Here is a 19,446-nt window from a genome sequence, read left to right on the forward strand (position 1 = left end):
TTGGAAGTGGCTTCTCGGCTTCCCCGTCAATAAGCGGGGCCTCTTGGTGCTATGTGAATATACTCACGCCAACAGAGGATAGCAGAGACTTAGGTTTGAAGCTCTTGCTAGAAGGAGAGAAAGAGGAAGTTCCCTCCTTGCTTACCCTCCTGCTCCTCCCCCTGCTACATTTTTAACCACACATTTTCCCCATTAAACCAGAATTGATGAAACCTGTAGAAATGTAGTAGTGTTTGAAAATTGAAAAGCACATTGAAAAATAAAAATATTGTTGACTATACAAGGCAATTTCTTCAAATCGAGTAATGATGTGTATGTGGTTAACCGTCTCTACGCAGGAAGTGGTTTTATTTTAAAGTTTTTTGTGCTCGCCCCAACCCCCCGCCTTTTTTTTTTTTTTTTTTTTCTCCAGTACTGAAATTAAGCAGCATCCAACATAGGCCTACTCTTATGACATGTGACTTTACTGTTTTCCGTTTTTGTTGAAAGAGTCATTAACAGTTGGAAGTTGATGGCAGTTTCAATAACAAGTGATCACCGAGAAAAGGTAAGCAAAATTTAACTTTACAGTGAACATGAAATTTAAACATGAAAATGTTTGGCGGTGTCCTACGCTCTGGTGTGAATATACAAATATTTCTATGAAAATGTGTTTTCACCTGTGATTAAAACATCTGTTTGTTTCCTTGGTGTAGAAAAGAATATTCTTTTTATATTTGCAACTGCCAAGTTCAAAAGCCCCTTAAAAGATATTACAATAGAATCATTTGCTAAGATTTTGTACTAAACTGTTAAAGACAGAGTAAGGTATAGTTTTAGTTTGAAAGTGCTTTTAAAATTAACTACTAGAGAAAATAAGGGACTTTGCATCTTCAACTGATCGTTTTACAAAATATGTACTATTCAGGATCCAGATAAGGAAAGAGAAAAAGGGACTTTGTAACAATAAGAAATAACCTCTGAGTTGCAGCACGGAAGTTATCCAGTATAAAGTGTTGGGTTAAAGTTAACATTAGAAGCCTTTGCAAAGTTGTAGTTTATCAAATGTGTAGTTTTTTAAATAACTATTAAAGAACAGGAAAGTTTTAAAATGCAAAACAAAGCTCTTTGTTATGACACTTGAATATTTTATATTATTTTCCTAAATTTTATTTAAGATATAGGGTGAAATGAGGGCAAGTTTCTATTTCACTAGCAAAATTCTCTGTTTAAAAAAGAACCTTTATTGAAGGTTACTTTTGGGAAAAGGGGCAAATTAGGATATATTTTTGTTATTCATATAATTATGTAATTTTCTTTCTTTGAAGTTTTCCAAAATAATAACCTTAGAAATGAAAAGGATTTGTTAATCTTAAAGTGAAAAGAACTTATCTTTTATACTAACTTCTTCCTTTTACAAAATGTCTTTGTGTTCTGTAACATATGTACAAAAATATAAAGTGCTGCTAATCTCAGAGACAAATACCTAAAATAAATCCGAGTGTCAATTTTTGAAAGAATTTTAATAAAAGCATGAGATATGATATACTCTTCCCTAATATTATTTTTATTGTGCTGTTGAATGGGGGAAGTGATGGCCCCACAACACCTATTTTTTTGTGTGTTATTAAAAAATGGTTACGCAGTTGATAAGTGGCAACAATTCTTTTCCTTTATTATCTTTTATTGAAAGACACATATAAATGTTTTTGATATGGTCAATTTAGTAGGAAATTATTAGGCATATTAGTACACTCTATTTTAAGACCTCTTCAGTTGTCAATACTGAGGCTAGTTACTTGTTGACTATTAAAAGGATCACAGAAAAATGGAGATTAGGACTTGGTGTTCAATACATCTTTTATTGTTATTGTGAAAGGAAAAAGGGAGACCCTGGTAATATATATTTGCTTTGATATTCTGATTAGCTTTTCAATTTGTTACATTTCCACACAATGGAAAGCATTATTTAAATCTGTCTTCAATATTGTGGTTCTGAACCTCTGCATCTACAAAAGCTGTGTAATTCAGATAGTTTTGGTTGATATGTTATTACTTTATTTCATTTTATTATAAAAGAACATCACATGAATAAATATATGTAGTACTTACATATTAGCAAGAGTGAATCCACAGAAGTGTTTGGCACTGAAAAAATGTCCACTGCAGTTTTTTAAACCATTTCATATTTATGAAAGCCAAATTCTTTGTAAGATGATTGTTTCTTGCAGAAACGGTCAAATTAAAATATAAGTATCTTATGAAGAATTTATAAAACTAAGAATGAAATAAACGTAGCTTAGTATGGAGTTATAAAGAGCAACAATTAGAGATGATAGACATAAACTAAGATACTCTCAGAATTATTTGCAAAAACAAGTAACGCATTATCTCTTGAATATACAAAATCTTAAATAGAGTCACTTAAAAATGAGGTACTATAGGTTACTATACCTTTATACATTTTAAGTGAATAAATAAACACATTTTGGTGAAATGAAACAACGCAGAGAATCTCATTTGGAGAGTAATTTCAAAACTGATTTATTAAAAGTATATCATGCTTTTCCACTTGGGGCCAGTATTCTGCAAAATTCAGAAAAGAGACTTTTTTTCTATGGTATTTCCTCCTTTTATTCCCTTTTTATGCTTTGTTTTGGAGTGTCCTGATCTGTCCCTAATTTAGGGTCTCCCAGCCTTGGTACCTAGAAGGACAGACCACACTTGGCTCCTTCCATCCCATTCCCATTGTCCTTAAAACCTACTCATCCTCTTTCTCAGCACCTAGGGCATATGATAAAGATATCATGCTCCCAGGAGAGCTTTGTTTCTTTTTACTTCTTAGGCCTCCCCTACCCTGTCTGGTATAATTTTATTTACTTTTTCTTTAATATTTTTTAATGTTTGCTTATTTTTGAAAGGGATAGAGACACAGAGGGTGAACAGAGGAGGGGCAGAGGGAGAGGGAGACACAGAATCTGAAACAGGCTCCAGGCTCTGAGCTGTCAGCACAGAGCCTGATGCAGGGCTTAAACTCATGAACGATGAGATCATGACCTGATCTGAAGCCGAACGCTTAACCGACTGAGCCACTCAGGTGCCCCTGGTATAATTTTAATAAGGTCTCTCAACAGATAGGATCCAAAGAACGGCTACATGTTGAGGACTTCAGTCAAGTGAAAAGAATTATACCATGGCAAATAGTTGGGGGGGTAAATATTTGGCAGAAATGTGTCCATTTCTATAATGTATTCCTATGCAAATATATACCATCTTGTAGTGGCTGAAAATTAATTGTACTATGTCTTAAGATTATTTTGATATCCCCATACACTTAGAAAATATTTAACATAATCAGTTATGTGTATTTTTTTAAACCATTTAATACTCTGAATTTAAAGCTTTGGGTACCAGAAACATATTTTTTTTTTTTGCACTGCACAATAAATATTATATAGCTAGACTTGAAAATATACTTATAAGTATTCTACATTTCAGGTTAGAGTTGGCAAAATGCCTTTGTTTTCAAATGATAGATTTGAATTAATATTAGCTTAGGCACCAGAGATAGGCATTGATTTGTAGAACTGAAAAATCCAAGGAAAGAGAAGTCAGGCATGGTGGGATCCAGGAGCTCACACAGCATAATTAAGATTGGGTTTTATTTTCTTTATTTCTTAGTTTTTTTGTTTGCTTGTTTTTTGTTTTTCAATTTTTCCGCACTGTGCTATAAGCCCTCTCTGACAGAATCTTACAGAGTTGACAAGAAAGCTTTAGGTTTACATTTGACCTTTCAGACCCTGTTGCAGAAGATTGGCTTTCCCCTATCACCACAGTAAAAGTCTCAGATTGGGATCTGACTTGACTGAATTTTGCCACATGACCATAGTGGAGCTAATCATGGACTCTAAGACACAAACACCATAAGTGACTGGACTAGGTCACCGGCCTTCTTTTGCATCGAGGAGCCGCCTGACCCGGCAACATGTGTACTCTTAGCTGAATGGAGGGGTCTTCACACATAGAAACGAAAATGCTTTCCTCAGAAGAAAGGGTGACTCTACTACACAGCCACTTATGGTCACACTTAAAAATGCTGCTTATTCGAATTCTTCACACTTCATAATCAGACAGATATAGAGTATCAGTTTAAAGATAGATCTGAATGAAGTGTTTCAATTAAACTGAATTTTAAAGTATTTTTCAAGAGGTACCTCATATATGAACACCTGTCTTGAACAGGTGAACACAATGTTTTTCTTCTAAAAGTCTATAATCTAGTGGGATCATTATGTTAACAGTTATAATACAAGTGAAATGTGTCAAGTACCATAAAAAAGATGTAAAGAATGTTCTATTAGGATTCAGCAATCCAGGAAACATTTTGTATTTCTGTAATGTGCCAGGAAATTAAGTAGAGAATTTCCAGTTGTGACATCATTTGATTATGTCCTATCAGAGAAATCAGGACAGTTTGGGAGGAAAGATTTGTAGTAGTTTTCAGACAGAGGTAGGATTCAGAGTTTGAGGACAGGAAGGGAATGTGCCCGGGCACAAAATGTCAGAGGAAGAATCTAGTTTTGTTTTTGTTTTTGACTAGTTTTGTTAGCTACAACTACAGTAGTAGGAGGTAAGGCCAGAAAGACAGTTTGAGATCCTGATAGGGTTGGCCTGCTGAGCAGATTATGACTAAGGATTATAAAGAACAACAGTATCGTTAAGCAGGGAAATACATAAATTGAATGTCCACATTTTGCATGTAGATGGGCTGTCCAGCATCACGGTTTATTTATTTACTTTTCCCATGTATCTCCCTGTTGGTGACATACTCTTCAGGGTAGTTTACAGAAATGGTTACAGTCTGTGAAGGTAGATATTCTTGTAACATCGGGTGCTAGCTCCCCTCCCCAAGTGCCTTGAGGTTCTTATATGGGCTGTGGTTATAAAGATTGTTTTTTTCTTTTTCAGTTTATGACAGTATTTTTGATTTTTGTTTTGTTTGTTTTGAATTTAAGAAAAGATGATGGAGCAAGATGGTTCAAAACCAGAATAAAACCTAAATATAAAAATTTTAGAAAAAAAATCTTTATTATGTTCCCATTTCTATATACTGCTATTCACCTCTACTATAACCCAATAGGCAACCACTTTTCATAGTTATTTTTTTAAATTTTTCACAGTTTTTTAATGCAAAAAGCCTATATGCACATATGACTATATATAATGTATGTGCATATACTCTCCTTTATTACATTAAGGGAAACATTATACATACCCTTCCACTTTGCTTTTCTTTTAGTAATATCTTAGACGTGTTTCCATAGTAAAAATAAGAAACTGTTTAAGTCTCTTTCTCTCTCTCAATATTCTCTCAGTATTTCACTCTGTGGATGTGCCATACTTAATTTATTAAGAGTCATGGGTGTCTTCAATTAGCTAAAAAAGGGATGACACATGAATGTTGAAGCGAAGGGGAAGAGAAAAGGAATGCAAATAAAGGAAACAAAGGAAATATGTATATCCAGAAACCCAACAAGTTCTCAGAGGCTAAGACAGATGGGTGTAATCAGTAGCTCAAGTAGATAAATTAACCTGAAAAAGAAGGAAGAGCATTTTAATGAGTGTATATGCGGATGATGGGACATAAAAATGCAGTGATTAGAGGAAGTTGAGGAAATACATGCTTCATGGTTTCCATTTCCTCTGAAATTGTAGGAAAGCTCATCTGATGAGAGGGAATGTATACAGAATGCTAAAGAATAAGCAGAATATCTTATTTTTAAAATTAGCCTTGTGATTACACACAATATTATGGTAGGTTTTAAAATTGATTTTCTCTTTTGGTGGCCATCAGCCCACTTAGATTCAATTCCGTAAATAATTTTTAACTCTATGTTGTGTCGGGCAAGGAATTATTGGGGACACAAAGAATCAATATGCTATCTAGCCAATGAAAACTTTTTAGGTAGTTTAGTGTACAAACACAAGAATTTAAGTATAGGTCTATGTGTATAAATGCAATACTATAGAAATATCAAAAGAACATTTTATTATCAGAGTCCCAGATGAAATTTGCCAAATCCAGTGGTCATTTACAAGTCCTCATATTATTTATTTTCTGAGATACCTGAGATGCAATTGAACATTCCTTCCCTCTTGAACCTCTCTCTTCATTTGACTTCTGGTATGTTTCATTCTTTCAGGTTTTCTACACCCTCACTGGATGCTCTTTTTCTGTCTCCTTTGATAAATCTTCCTCATCATTCAGCTCTCTAAATATTGGAATGCCTTGCACTCAGTCTTCAGATTTCTACCTTTTTAGTCTTAGCTCTTGTCTTCTAAGTTTATTCCTCCTGGGTGAATTTCTTTTGAGTTTAAATATTATCTATATTCTAATTAGGTCTCAAAATCAAAATGTTTTTCTTAGCACTAAAACTACTAATGCAACTGGCTACTCATCATCTTAGCTTGAATGTCTCATAGAGGTTTCAAAATGAGGATGTTCAGAATTAACCTTTTAATTACTCCCTGCTTGCCCCCAACTCAACTTGCTTCTTCCCTATTTTCATCCATCTCAGTCAATGGCACCACCATTCATCTACCTGTTTGAGACAATAAACTAGAATTATTGTCAGTTATACTCTTTCCCACACATTTCCTACCCCAAACCACATTCAATTCAGCAATCAGCAGAGGCTATAAAATATTGATTTAGCTCCCATTATCTTGTTTACTTAACTTTTCTCAATAGTGGCTCTTGAAAAGTTATATATATATATTTTCACACTAATTGTTCTTTCTTTTTTGTGTTTTGGTTGGTATAATGACTTTTCCCCCCAAAAAGAAAAAAAAAAACTTCTAAAGGTATACACTACAATGTGTGACATGTAGTAACATCACAATTTTAGATAAAACCACACTCATCAATTCACTTTCTGATTTCAAGTGAGAGAAAAACCATGCAAAACATATGGAGCAATTTTGATTTGCACATTGTGAATGAACTCAAGAAGGTTGAAGAGGTAGCAACTTCTAGAATGTTCCAGTCAGGTTTTTTTCCAGCCCAAAATATGTTTTTCTGTGCTGTAATTGATTGATTAAGTATCCTCTGTGGGCAAGAAAACCGTTTTTTTTTTTTTTACATTTTATGTACAATTCATTTTTTATCAAATTGTTGCTATTACTTACATAAACCATTTTTAAAATCTATTAGTATATTTTTGTGTTTATAAATGTTGATCGTGTATCTTGGGCTTTTATTTAACAGCTCTTGTTTTAGCAGGAATTAATTAGACATTAAGCAAGGGATTAATGTATGTTGAAATATCCCAAGTTCGGTCACCTCTTACCACTTCTACCACTGTTACTACAGAATCTTCTTGACTTATCTCCCTGCTTCTACTTTTCATACTATAGTCATTTTCCAAGAAATAGCTAAAGTGGCCTTCTTAAGACTTAAATCCTACAATTTTTCCCAGTAAAAGAATTCCAAATGACTTTCTATTATATTTCAAATTAATTCAAGCTCCTTTCATCACTTGCAAGGCCCTCTCTTTCTCATTACTTTGCTTTCATTTCTCTAAATAGCATTTTGGATATGGGGAATTATTCTTTTTTCGACTTGTTTAGTGGCTGGACTCCACCTAAATAATCAATTAAGCATATTGACCTTGTCTGTTAATTTGCTACTTGATATACAGAACCTAGAACAGCTGTCAGCATATAATAACCACTCAGTGAGTATTTGATTAGTAAAAGAATAAATGATACAAAAATTGACCCTGAACTGTAGAATCAGGAAAGGCTTTCTGTTTCTTGTGAACTTCTCCTGGGTCTGAAAGAATAGGATCAATTTAGGGGAAAAGAAGCTGAAACATATTTCAGACAAATGACACTTGATGGGTATGTTTTGAGTAACTTTGCAGTGGTGAAAGTTTGTATTGAAATCCTGGATTCATTATATACTGTAGTGCCTTTTTGAAACTTAGAAGAAATAACTCACCATTTGAGAACATACTTCCGTAAACAGATGGAAAGCACCAATCACTTCTAAGCATTTAAATTTTAAGCTATTTTAATAAAACTATGGTATTACAATTGAATAATTTTATGACGATTTAAACTTATTTCTTAAAAACTTAGAGAACTTTTTGTTCTTGTCTTTACTGATGTATGACCAAACTTAGGGTCAAGTAAGGTATCTGTTGAAAAGAGCTCTGAAAGGTAGAATGCTCAGGAAATAGGATGCTGAGTCAAGGGGAAATTTTGTTTCTGCTAACTTATTTTCTGCATTAGTTAATTTTGTACTAGAATTTAAAAGGCTAGAATCTGAGCTATGGAACACTTATTCATCTGTCTTCTAAAGGCACTAGGAGACCAAATAACCTGAGTCTCCAGATAATATCTATTCATACCAGGATGCTTGTCTTAAGAGAAGTGGGAGATAGGAGGGAAAATGAGTGTTGATTACGCCAGTAGTGTCTCCAACACTGCAGTAGGTACTCTGGTATTACAAAATACAGACAATATTCTCTCATTCTTAAGATGCTTTCAGTAACGTGACATTCATCAATGTAAAAATTAGAGTGGGATTGTTAATAGGAATCGTGACTATGATTACAATATTATGTATAATGCATATTATGTATCAGGTGTTGTACATATCTAAAAGCATTTGATATCCACAAAAATCATGTAAAGTTGGCATTCCCATTTTAAAGATAAGAAAGTTAAGGGTAAGTGCCCGAATTTATAGAGCTATTTGGTAGAGTGTGTCGTGATTTATAGGCACATCTGGGTTAAATCCATGACTAGGCAAAATCCCTGTTATTTTTACTATGCCATGCTGTGATTTCTAAGCCTAGTAAGTGTCAATAGTTAAACAATGCTGGGCTTCATTCAGGAGGCCCTAAAGTCTAAAAGGGTCTGAAAGGACCCCGCTTTGTTTGCTGTCTAGAACAATGCCATCTGTGGAAAACCTGTTTCTTGTTGGCTGCATACATCGCCTTCTGTAGAGATGTTATACAACATGTAAGGAAGAAAACATTTTCTGCCTTAGTTTCTGTCATACTACAGGTGCCTTTTTTAGTTCTCTTTTTCCTTCTCCTATAGACCCTATGTTTCCCCTCAGCCTGTAAATCCCCCAAATTCTTTCCTAGACCATGGTGGCAGTTATGATAGCAACTAGCCACAAATGGTTATTCAGTATTTGAAATGTACCTTGTCTAAATTGAATGAAAAATAACCAGATTTTGAAGACTTAGTACAAATAAAAAGATGTAAGTTATCTTGTTAATATTTTTACATTGATTACTATGCTGAAATTATAAAATTTTAACATGTCGAGTTAAATAAAATATGTTATTAAAATTAATTTCACCCACTTCAGGGGTACCTGGGTGGCTCAGTCGGTTAAGCAGCCGACTTTGACTCAGGTCATGATCTTGCGGTCCGTGAGTTCTAGCTCCGCGTCGGGCTCTGTGCTGATAGCTCAGAGCCTGGAGCCTGTTTCAGATTCTGCGTCTCCCTCTCTGTCATCCTCCCCCGTTCATGCTCTGTGTCTCTCTGTCTCAAAAATAAATAAACGTTAAAAAAATAAAAAAAAATAACATTAATTTCACCCACTTCATTTGTTTCATCTAATGTGGTTGCCAGAACATTTAAATTTTTTCTAGTTACCTGGCTTGAAAACAAACAAATAAATGAATAAATAAAATCCCTCAGATATGGTCCTTAAATTTCTGTCTTTGCCCTTAGCCTTTCTCCCAATACTACTTCTCATTTTCTTTTTTTCTTTTTTTTAAAGAGGCTCCACACCCAGCGTGGAGTCCAATGTGGAACTTGAACTCACAACCCTGAGATCAAGATGTCAGCTGAGATCAAGAGTCGGATGCTTAACTGACTGAGCCACTCAGGAACTCCCCATTTTTTTTTATGTTCCTCATTTTTGATTATTACTTGATACTACCCCACGAAGCCCCAACAGTAGTTGAAACTGAGCATGTCCCAAGTTAAGCCTATAATATGCCCACAGAATCCTTCTCTTTCTCCTGCTAACTTCAGTCGAGATGTCTTTATTCCTGAAACCATCTGCACAAATCAGCTTGGAATCTCTATGCACTCCTGTATACTGCTTATTCCATACATCTAATCAGTTGCTATGTTTTAGGGGCAACCATTTCCTTCTCTCCATTTCATTTATTGTAATAGTTACTAATTTGGCCATCCACTAAATCTTGTCTGGACTATGGCCAAAGGGGTCTTACTTGCTTTTCATACTACTGTTTTTCTTACTCCTTTACTTTGCCTATTTCAGATTCACTTTGTGTCTTCAGGGTGATGGTTGAGTTCCAGTTAAGTAACACAAGTAAAAGTATCTATTCATTTATATTCTATTTAAAGTTTTAAAAGTGGTTTTACATACATTATTTTATGTGATCATTCAGTAAGCATTCTATGAAAAGCTCCTGCTTTTGAAGTTTTTCAGGACATGTTAAGAACATAGTTTTCCTAAGTGTCTTCTGATTTCTTAGCCTGTTCTCTTAATATTTTATACTGTAAGGAATTAAAAAAAAAAGTTCTGGAACAACATTTGGTTAACTGATTGGATGTAGAGAAGGGAACGAATACCCCTAAAATGTGGAAGTTGGTGCCTGTCTGAAATCTCTGGGCTCCACCACTTGCTAGATATTATATATGGTATTTGTGCAAGTTACTTAATCTCTTGAATCCTGAGTTCTCTCACCTACAAAGTGGGGAGTTTCCTCACAAGATGAAAAAGAAAATGATGTACATAAAGAACTTTGCCTAATTTGTGGCACATGTAATTGCGTTAAAAAGGTTAAATGTAGTGTGAATTGTAGCAGTAGTAGTAACTTTTATCAGGTTGTCTAGACTCAAATGATGACCATATTTTTTCTTTCATTATGATATAAAAATCATGGTGGGATAATTTTGGTTTATTTCAATTCTAAGTATTATAATAAGATTATGAAACTCATCAAGAGAAATTTCTTGCTATTAATTTCATTTCCTCAATACAGTTGTGTGGGGGAATATAGTATAGCCATGTGGGGCAGAAGAAAGGAGGCTCTTTTCTTATTTATTTACCAATTTTGGTTAATATGAACATTTTCCTTCAAGCAGCTCAAGATGTGTCCTTACCAAAAATAACCTTCACTTTTTTGAAGAATTAATGTCCATCACAGAAAGCAATTTAAAAAGTAGTAGGCAACCATTGACTCTTGGACTTCAAGTTAAAATGAAGCAAAGAAAAGCTATGGAGACAAGGAGAGAGAAAAAAAGTACAATTCTCCTCACCAACTCTTATATCTAATTCTTTCCTGGGGTGATTAGGTGGTGACATAAATGGTTCATAAAACAGGTATGCTGGGGTCCTAGCAAAATGATTCCAGAAAGAAAAAATAAGAAAGAAATTCGGTAGGTCCCGAGTGTAGGGTGCTGATCCAGTTAGAGAGACATTTAGAGTTTTATTTTGTTTTTTCCCTGGGAAAATCTGCTCAGAATTCTGTGTATGGAGGTTGAGTGAATATATAGATTTCAATCCTAATTTTGAGAGCAGTCAGTGTTAGGGCATCAGATTAATGAGACCAGGTGTGGCGGTAGGAGGTGACTGACCCAAGTTTCAGCGGTGGTGGTGCTGTCCTTGAAGAACTGGCTGTATGCTACAGGACAGAGGACTTTACGTTAGAAGTCTGTCTCTAAGAAAGGGGATTAGCAAGTGGGCCATAGTTTCAGGGTGAGAAATCAGCTCGGAAGGAAGACTAGAGGATGGTCAGCATGGCAGATCGGTATAGGGAGTATGATTTGAGGCTGAGAAGGTGAGGAAGGCAAGACAACAGTGATTGCTCTGACTTCCTCTGACTGTGATGCATTGTATCCCAGGTACTCATGGCATCTTTTGATGTGGAGAACTAGGAAAGAAAAATAAGAATTCAATGACATGGGGCACCTGAGTGGCTCAGTAAATTAAGTATTCTACTTGAGCTCAGGTCATGATCTGGAAGTTTGTGAGTTTGAGCTCCACATCGGGGTGTGTGCTGTCAGCACAGAAGTGGTCAGAAGAGATATACAACTCAAATAGAGAACAGAAAACGATAGAAGTCAGGATATAATTATCTGCCAAAATATAATACGAACAATAAAGGAGGTCAGAGCAGAGAGAGGGGGAAAGGGGAACTCGCTTAGCAATAGCAATGAGCGCAACACAGTATCTGACTTTTGGTAATTTGAGATCATGCAGAGAAAGTTACACAAATAAAGAAAATAATCTTAATCTCTGATGAATCTCTTTCTAAACCAGTGGTACAGACTCAATCTCTTGGTTTTGTTCTCCGTTTTCTAATCCTACCAGTTTGGGTTTAAAAATCATAAAATATAGGAAATGATGTTGATTTCACATGCAGCAGAAACTGCTCTATCCATACATCAGAGGAGCAATCCTAATAGAGGTGACTGGCACCATGGGTCATAGTCACAAATGCCATCAGGCCGGTCAGTATTTTGATGCAAATAAAGTGGAAAGGGAGAGAGCCTCTGGATTAGAAAGAACTTGCCCTGTTTCCAGGATGTGGAAGCTGCACGCCCCCAGCTGACGGTTACCATCCATCCTTAACCACTTGTCCATATCTTCTGATTTTTCAAGGGAAGACACACAGATCTGCACCTTTTTTTTTTTTGAATAAAAATCCTCATTTTTCAATCGCAAACTGATTCAAAACATTCTAAAACAATGTTCAGGCCCAACAACATATGTCTGTGGGTTGAATTTGGTTGGCAGTCTGCCGATTTTCCACCTCTTCTTGAATTTATAGCTGCTCCTAAGAAAGCAGGAGCAGAATGTCATGATTAGAAACAACTGGAGTCCTCCATATAAATAAACCCTAATAGGGGTACCTGGGTGGCTCAGTCAGTTGAGCGTCCGACTTCAGCTCGGGTCATGATCTCGCGGTCTGTGAGTTCCAACCTCACGTCGAGCTCTGGGCTGACAGCTCAGAGCCTGGAGCCTGCTTCAGATTCTGTGTCTCCTCGCTCTCTGCCCCTCCCCCGCTCATGCTCTGTCTCTCTCTCTCTCTCTCTCTCTCTGTCAAAAATAAATAACATTAAAAAAATTCAAAATAAATCCTAATAAAGGCTTAGAGACTCAGTAGCACATTCAATTATTCTATGAAAAAGCATCCATTTTTGTATAGATTTTTTCACTGACGTCTTTGTTTTGTTTGTCTAACTTTCCAGGAGTGGGTCCGTTTTCCTAACCTGAAAAACTGACCTTGTTCTGTTGCTCATGTTCCTCAAAACATTTTTTAACCATTAAAAGATGTCCCCAAAAGGTTAACTTTTCTTAGTAATAGCAAATATAGTCATCCTTAATTTGCCTGGTATTTTCAAAGTCATGTGAACAGCACATGCCCAGCACACGTACACTTGTATGGATGCATTGTTGTAGGGGAGATAAAAGATTTGTATACCTTGGGTGGTGATAATAGTAACAAAAATTTAAACACATGCACGTACACGCATGTGAAATCCACGTTGTACTAGAGGGGAAATGTAGCATGGGTGTGGTTGTATAACCCATTTCATCATACATACTATTAATAGATCAGCATCACTAAGTCTCAGAAATAGTTATGACAAAAATTAGTGTTCAATGTGTTTTAAGTAAAATAGATAATCCTGATAGCCATTTTCAAACTTTAGATGTTTTATGCAGTCCCTTTTGACTTCAATGCAGCCAAGCCAAAATTCTATACGTTTCTTTGTGAGGAGCCCAAATTAAGATAGAAATTTGACTCTACTACTTGGAATTATAGTAGCACTTAGTTAACTGGAGCCTAATCACATAGACAGTGTATCTAACCATCTCCCCTACCTCCCACCTCCTAGAGTGAGGCCCCTGAATTCTACTTTGAGGAAAGAAAAGCAAAGCACAAGTTTTGCTTAAATGTGGGATCTATCCCTCAAAAAACTCCTAGATGGAGGTCCTGCTAATGCAGCTGAAGCTTTTCAAGACATTAAGGCATCAAAACCGCCTTTTAGTTAATCAGCCTAGAAAAGAAAAAGATATACCACATATTTGGCATATTGAAGGATATTCAAAGGCAAGAATTGAAAAACTTGGTCAAAAACTTTCAATTTAAAATAATGTGAACTAGTAAATATTTTTTTGCCATTTTGATATTCTTGGCTTCATGAAAGGAAGCCTCACTGCTCCCAAATTTCAGATTAAATTTGAGTGAAAACAGCAATATTTTGTGGAATTTGGTTGTTCTCACACCAAACATCCTTTGATGTCTAAGAAGCAAGAGAATTGTTTTCCAAGTGTTTACATTGATGTTGTTTTACTCCCACTTACCAAGTTCATGATATAAACATTAAAAAAAAGTGTTCATGCTGAAACACTCACAATAGACCCAGATTGCTTGGAGTAGGATCCTGTTGAGTTTTTCCTTTATGTAAAAGAATTCATTTCACAGTACCTACCTACTTAGCTACTTAGTCACTTCTCTTCTCATTTTTCCCAACTATGATTGATACCACTTCCCCGACGACTAACATATTTCAAAGTGAAATGTAATCCCAGAAAGTGTTTAGAACAACAATGTTAACAAATACGAACTGAGCAGCAGTGGGATTTAAAGATAGAAGGATACTATAGCAATTAATAATCATTTTAGAACAATGCAGATTTAAAATAAAGAAGAACTTTATGTAAGACTTGTTTCTCATCAATGTTCAGTGTGCATCTTAATCAGCAGGGGCGAAGCCTCAATGTGTAGTTTCCCAGGCTCCTCTTCAGTCTTGCTGAATGGGACTCTTCAGAATGTGCAGTGAAATATGTGTGTTTATGACACTTCCTATACTGATTGGAGAATCATTGCTCTATAGCTTTTCTACCCCTCACTACTAAAGCCATTTGTTCCTTTTCAACTGAGGTTATTTCTGACCTTAACTCCTAGAAGCAATCGTAGCTTAATGCACGTAATCTTTAGCTAATTCCAGTGGAATGGAGTTCTGTGAGTTCAATATTAAATTATAACAAGTGATTATGGCTTTGGTTTGTACTTGTGATGCATACATCAGGTGCGTTTCCCCTTATTTACAAGTCCCGGTCCTTCAGCAAGTCATACCTTCCTCATTAGGCGTTTGCTTTGTCCTCAACCACAAGTTCTGCTGGTAACATGGTCATTCATTGCCTCATTCCTTTGCTAAGATTGAGGTCTCTCTACTGCCAGTGTCCCTTCTGGATAATTGAGTTGGGTGTGAAAAAATACCCAGTAATTGGAACTCTGACACTTAGTAAGAAACCTCCTAATCCATAATGGTCTACAAATGTGAACTTCTGTGTATTGCCCTGCTCAGATTATGAATGGTTGTTTTTTCCCACCTGTTGGGTAAATCTTTCTAGTCAACTTAGATCCCCAGGTGCCAATGTTTCCTGATGTATGTAAAAATTGGACACAGCTGCATCTCTCGTGAACATTTGTGGTTTGGAGAGCTCTCCAATACCTGTTTACTTCAGATGAAGAGCCAGATCCTGGTCTTTTCTAACCTCAATAAATCATGAGAGATGACCGGTCCTTCTAATTAAAAGATTTATATATATACGTATATAATATCTGTTATTATATCTTATAACCTTAATATATATCTTATAATCTTAATATATATAATCTTATATAGATCTTAATATATCATTATATATATATAATCTTTACAGAAAGATACCCCTATCTCACATTAAACACAGAAATTATTTCCAGAAGGATCACAGTTCTAAAAATAAAAGTTGGAACAATATATATTTAAAAAAATTTTTTTAATGTTTGTTTTTGAGAGACAGAGACCTGGCACGAGTGGGGGAGGGGCAGAGAGAGAGGGAGACAGAATCCAAAGCAGGATCCAGGCTCTGAGCTGTCAGCGCAGAGCCCGACGCGGGGCTCAAACTCATGAGCCGTGAGATCATGACCTGAGCTGAAGTCAGGATGCTCAGCTGACTGAGCCACCCGGGGGGCCCTGGAACAATATATATTTTTAGAAGATAATACAGTAATAGTCTTTGTGGCCTTGGTCAAGCAAGGATTTCTGAAGAGAACAAAAAAATCACTAATCATAAAAGGAAATAAATGATAAATTGGATAATACTAAAATTAAGAATATCTATTAATGAAAAAATTATACTAAAAGAATAAAAAGTAACCCACAGGTGGAAAAGATCATTATTGCAACATATGTATTGAAAAATGGCTTGTGTCCAGAATACACAAATAACTCCTCCAAATCAGTAATAAAAGGACAAAGAACCTAACGGAAGTTTTTCATAAGCACTTTACTGAAGAATATTATGTAGCAATCAGCCACATAAATAGACATTTGAGTGAAATAATCTCAGCAACAAAAAGTGCATACTCCAGGTTTTCCATTTATATTAATTTAAAAAATAGGCAAACCTAAGACAGAATAATGATTATTTTTGGTGGAGTGGACAGATAGTGACTGCTTCAGGGGTTTCTGGAGTGCTGATACTGTCAAGCGTGTGGTGTGGTTACATGAATGTGTTCAGTTTGTGGCAATTCCTTGTACTTTATATACAAACATGGGCATACACACACACAAACGACACAGAACGCATTTTATGCACATATAATTGAGTGGAAAACTAATGTTTAAGTGCATTAAAGGAAATATACTGAAATATTTTAATAGTGTTGTCATTGTCACAACAATGTCCCGTTTTCAGACATGTCCCCTTGGCACTGAAATCCAATCCAATCAGTTCAGAGTTTGAAGACATGAGCATTAGGGAAAGACTAATCGGATACAATAACAAATTTGCTAAATAAAACAAATGTCAGCCATATTTGACTACTGTCAATTACTGACTCCTGCTAATTACTGTCAAACACTAATTATGCAATATGCAGCTTCCCCATATTTTAACCTGGGCAGGCCAAGATAGAGATAGAGCGATCCTGGTGTACTGCAATCAACATGTGATTAGATTTATTCGGCTTGATAAAAGGGCTTTGCAACTAAGTCACATCCATTAGGAAGAAAATGCTACGGAACATGAAATCCCAGGAAACAAGGAACCACAGGTTGAAATGTATTTTTTGCACTTGATACTCTTCCAACAAATATCAGAGAACCGGTCCTGTCCCAGAGAGTGTCTGCTTGTTTTGTCAGTGTTTCCTAATACTGTGGCTGCTGATGCTTTCTCCTTAAGTGACATTTCATCATCCAGTGCCCTAAGATAGTCACCCTGTTTTCCCTTAATTGATACTTGTATGCAAGAGGCGGAAAATGGCTCAGCATTTCTTGCTAGATTAGGTCAAAGCTGACAGAGGAAACAGAGGGAAGATTGCATTACTTATGCCCCTTATGGTTCTCCTGTGTATCTAAGGAGATTGTCATTTCATAAAATTTCTTATGCTGGCTAAACATAATTACAATAGCACAGGCATTTTGTTCCTATTAGCTTGTCAATTTTTTTTACTACTTACCTGATCACCGGAGGAAAATCCAAAAGCAGTTCTTCTGATCTTAACTTTATTTTTCTTCTATGTCCTTAGTAAGATATAATTGTACCTTTTGATCTCTCTTCCTTAAGTGCTTCATTTTGCCCTTCCGGTGAAGTCTTTAACTCTTTACTCTTCATTCGTTTAGTGAACCAAAGCATTACAATACACCTGGAAGCTCAAAGTAAGTTTCCTAAAGTTCTGGAGTATTTTTTTCCCAGATCACTTATCAGGTGCTCTTATCATAAGATCAGTCTTTACAAATAGATGCTATGATATTATTCTGATTTGAAGTTAATTAAGAAGCATCTTGAGAGAATGTTACCGTTCTTCTGTGGCTGGAGATCTATTCTTCTGGGAGCCTTTTTACCAAATCTTTGGGGAGGGGATTATGCCTTAAACAGATCATCAAAGTTTCCCAGGATCTGTAAGACAAAACCCCAATGCTTTACTGGAAATGGCAAGATTCTCCCCATTCAGTCCTAATCATTTAACTTTCCCACCTCCCATACTTTACTGTTTTTGTGGATGTTCACTCCTGTTTTCCTTAAATCTTGTGATCTCAGCCTGTGCTGCCCTTGACATTCCTTCTCTGCCTGTTGGGTCTTATTTTTATACAACATCAAGGTCAAATGTCACCTTCGCCTTGAGATTGTCCTCAGTCCCATCCTCCATTGCACTCTTACCAGACTCCATGGTAGGCAAGCATGCTTATGTCTGCCCCCAGGTTCTCAACAATTTTTGTAGAAACTGTGGGACCTAGTAAGTTTATTTTTCAGGGCAAAAGCTCAAGGAATACTTGAAATGTAAAATGAGATGCTTTGCTCCCAATAAGATGGGGACTAAAAGGCTAAGGTCCCCAGGGGATGAGAGATGGCAACCAAGATACCACAATCTAAAAAAAGATTGAGGTTGCCTGTCACACAATTTTGTCTTGGACTTATTCTACTTAAAAACTATATTTTACTTGTCATTTTCACCATTTAGAATGCCCACGGGTAATGACAATAACTGTATTACAATTTATCCATGCAGTTGACTTGCCAGACTTTGTCAGTAAATGCAGCATATCACCCTGATTCCCTGATTAGGTTAAGTTAAGTAAATGCAAAGCCTTATTATCACATTTCCTATATATAACACCTGCCCAGTCAAAGACAATGTTACCCGATGGGGTGGCTATGGTCAAATTCCTTTACTATGATGTTCTTTTCTCATTATATTTGACATTTTTGAAACTGAGTTTTATTGCACTCTCTCCGCTTATGGAAGTGGTCTGGGGAAATTAGACTTAATAGAGATGTAGAAGCCACAGGGAAAAAAGAAAAGGAAAGTGAACTGGAAGGAAACTGAAATTAAAATGTTATTTTAGTAAATGGCTGCAGTGGTGGAGACGACAAACAATTGCAATGCAAGTTAATTACTGACCTGTCAGGAAAGTGTAGCACGAAGGTTGTGCCACACATTACTGGGGCTGCCATAGCCACAAGTCATTTCCACAGGGGAACAAACAGACCGTGCGCTACCACAGATCAACATAAGATCTTTCCAGGGGATAGAAATGAATTTCTCAGAGCAGTAACATTTGTCTGTGGAGTTTCTTTGAGCTCCTTAGCCCACACATTCTGGGAAAGGAATGGAGTCATATTGCCATAGAGGATTCCTGTTTGGGGGACCGTAGCTCTTGGTGGCTGGGGTGCCCAGACAGCTCACTTGCCACGCACTGAAAAACCTAGGCTGACACCCATGGAATGGGGATTCCCTGGGCACTCTCAGGGCTTGCCTCTGAGACAGGTCTCCTCACAATATCTTCTGTGGTGTCTCTGCCAGGGAAGAGAGTCCTTCTCTGTGGAGAATGACTTTAAGAACCTAAAGAAATTTGGAACTCGATGGAGACTTCCTCTATTGTCAAAACAAATAACCTGCTAAG

At 36.2% G+C, this 19,446-nt stretch overlaps 1 protein-coding gene across 2 annotated transcripts in view; it reads left to right on the plus strand.

Moving 5' to 3' along the window:
• The first annotated feature begins 415 nt into the window (after positions 1-415).
• Positions 416-19,446, plus strand: part of ARHGAP15 (Rho GTPase activating protein 15) — a 611,397-nt gene continuing 592,366 nt past the window's right edge. Inside the window, exon 1 of one of the 2 annotated variants that reach the window (XM_042994393.1) lies at positions 416-547. The gene's annotated coding sequence lies outside the window, so the exon portion shown is untranslated. The remainder of the gene's footprint in view (positions 548-19,446) is intronic. The other variant, XM_007086400.3, reaches the window with a different exon arrangement.

This window comes from Panthera tigris, chromosome C1 (genome assembly GCF_018350195.1).
Source record: "Panthera tigris isolate Pti1 chromosome C1, P.tigris_Pti1_mat1.1, whole genome shotgun sequence".
In the NCBI taxonomy this organism is placed as follows: Eukaryota; Metazoa; Chordata; class Mammalia; order Carnivora; family Felidae; genus Panthera; species Panthera tigris.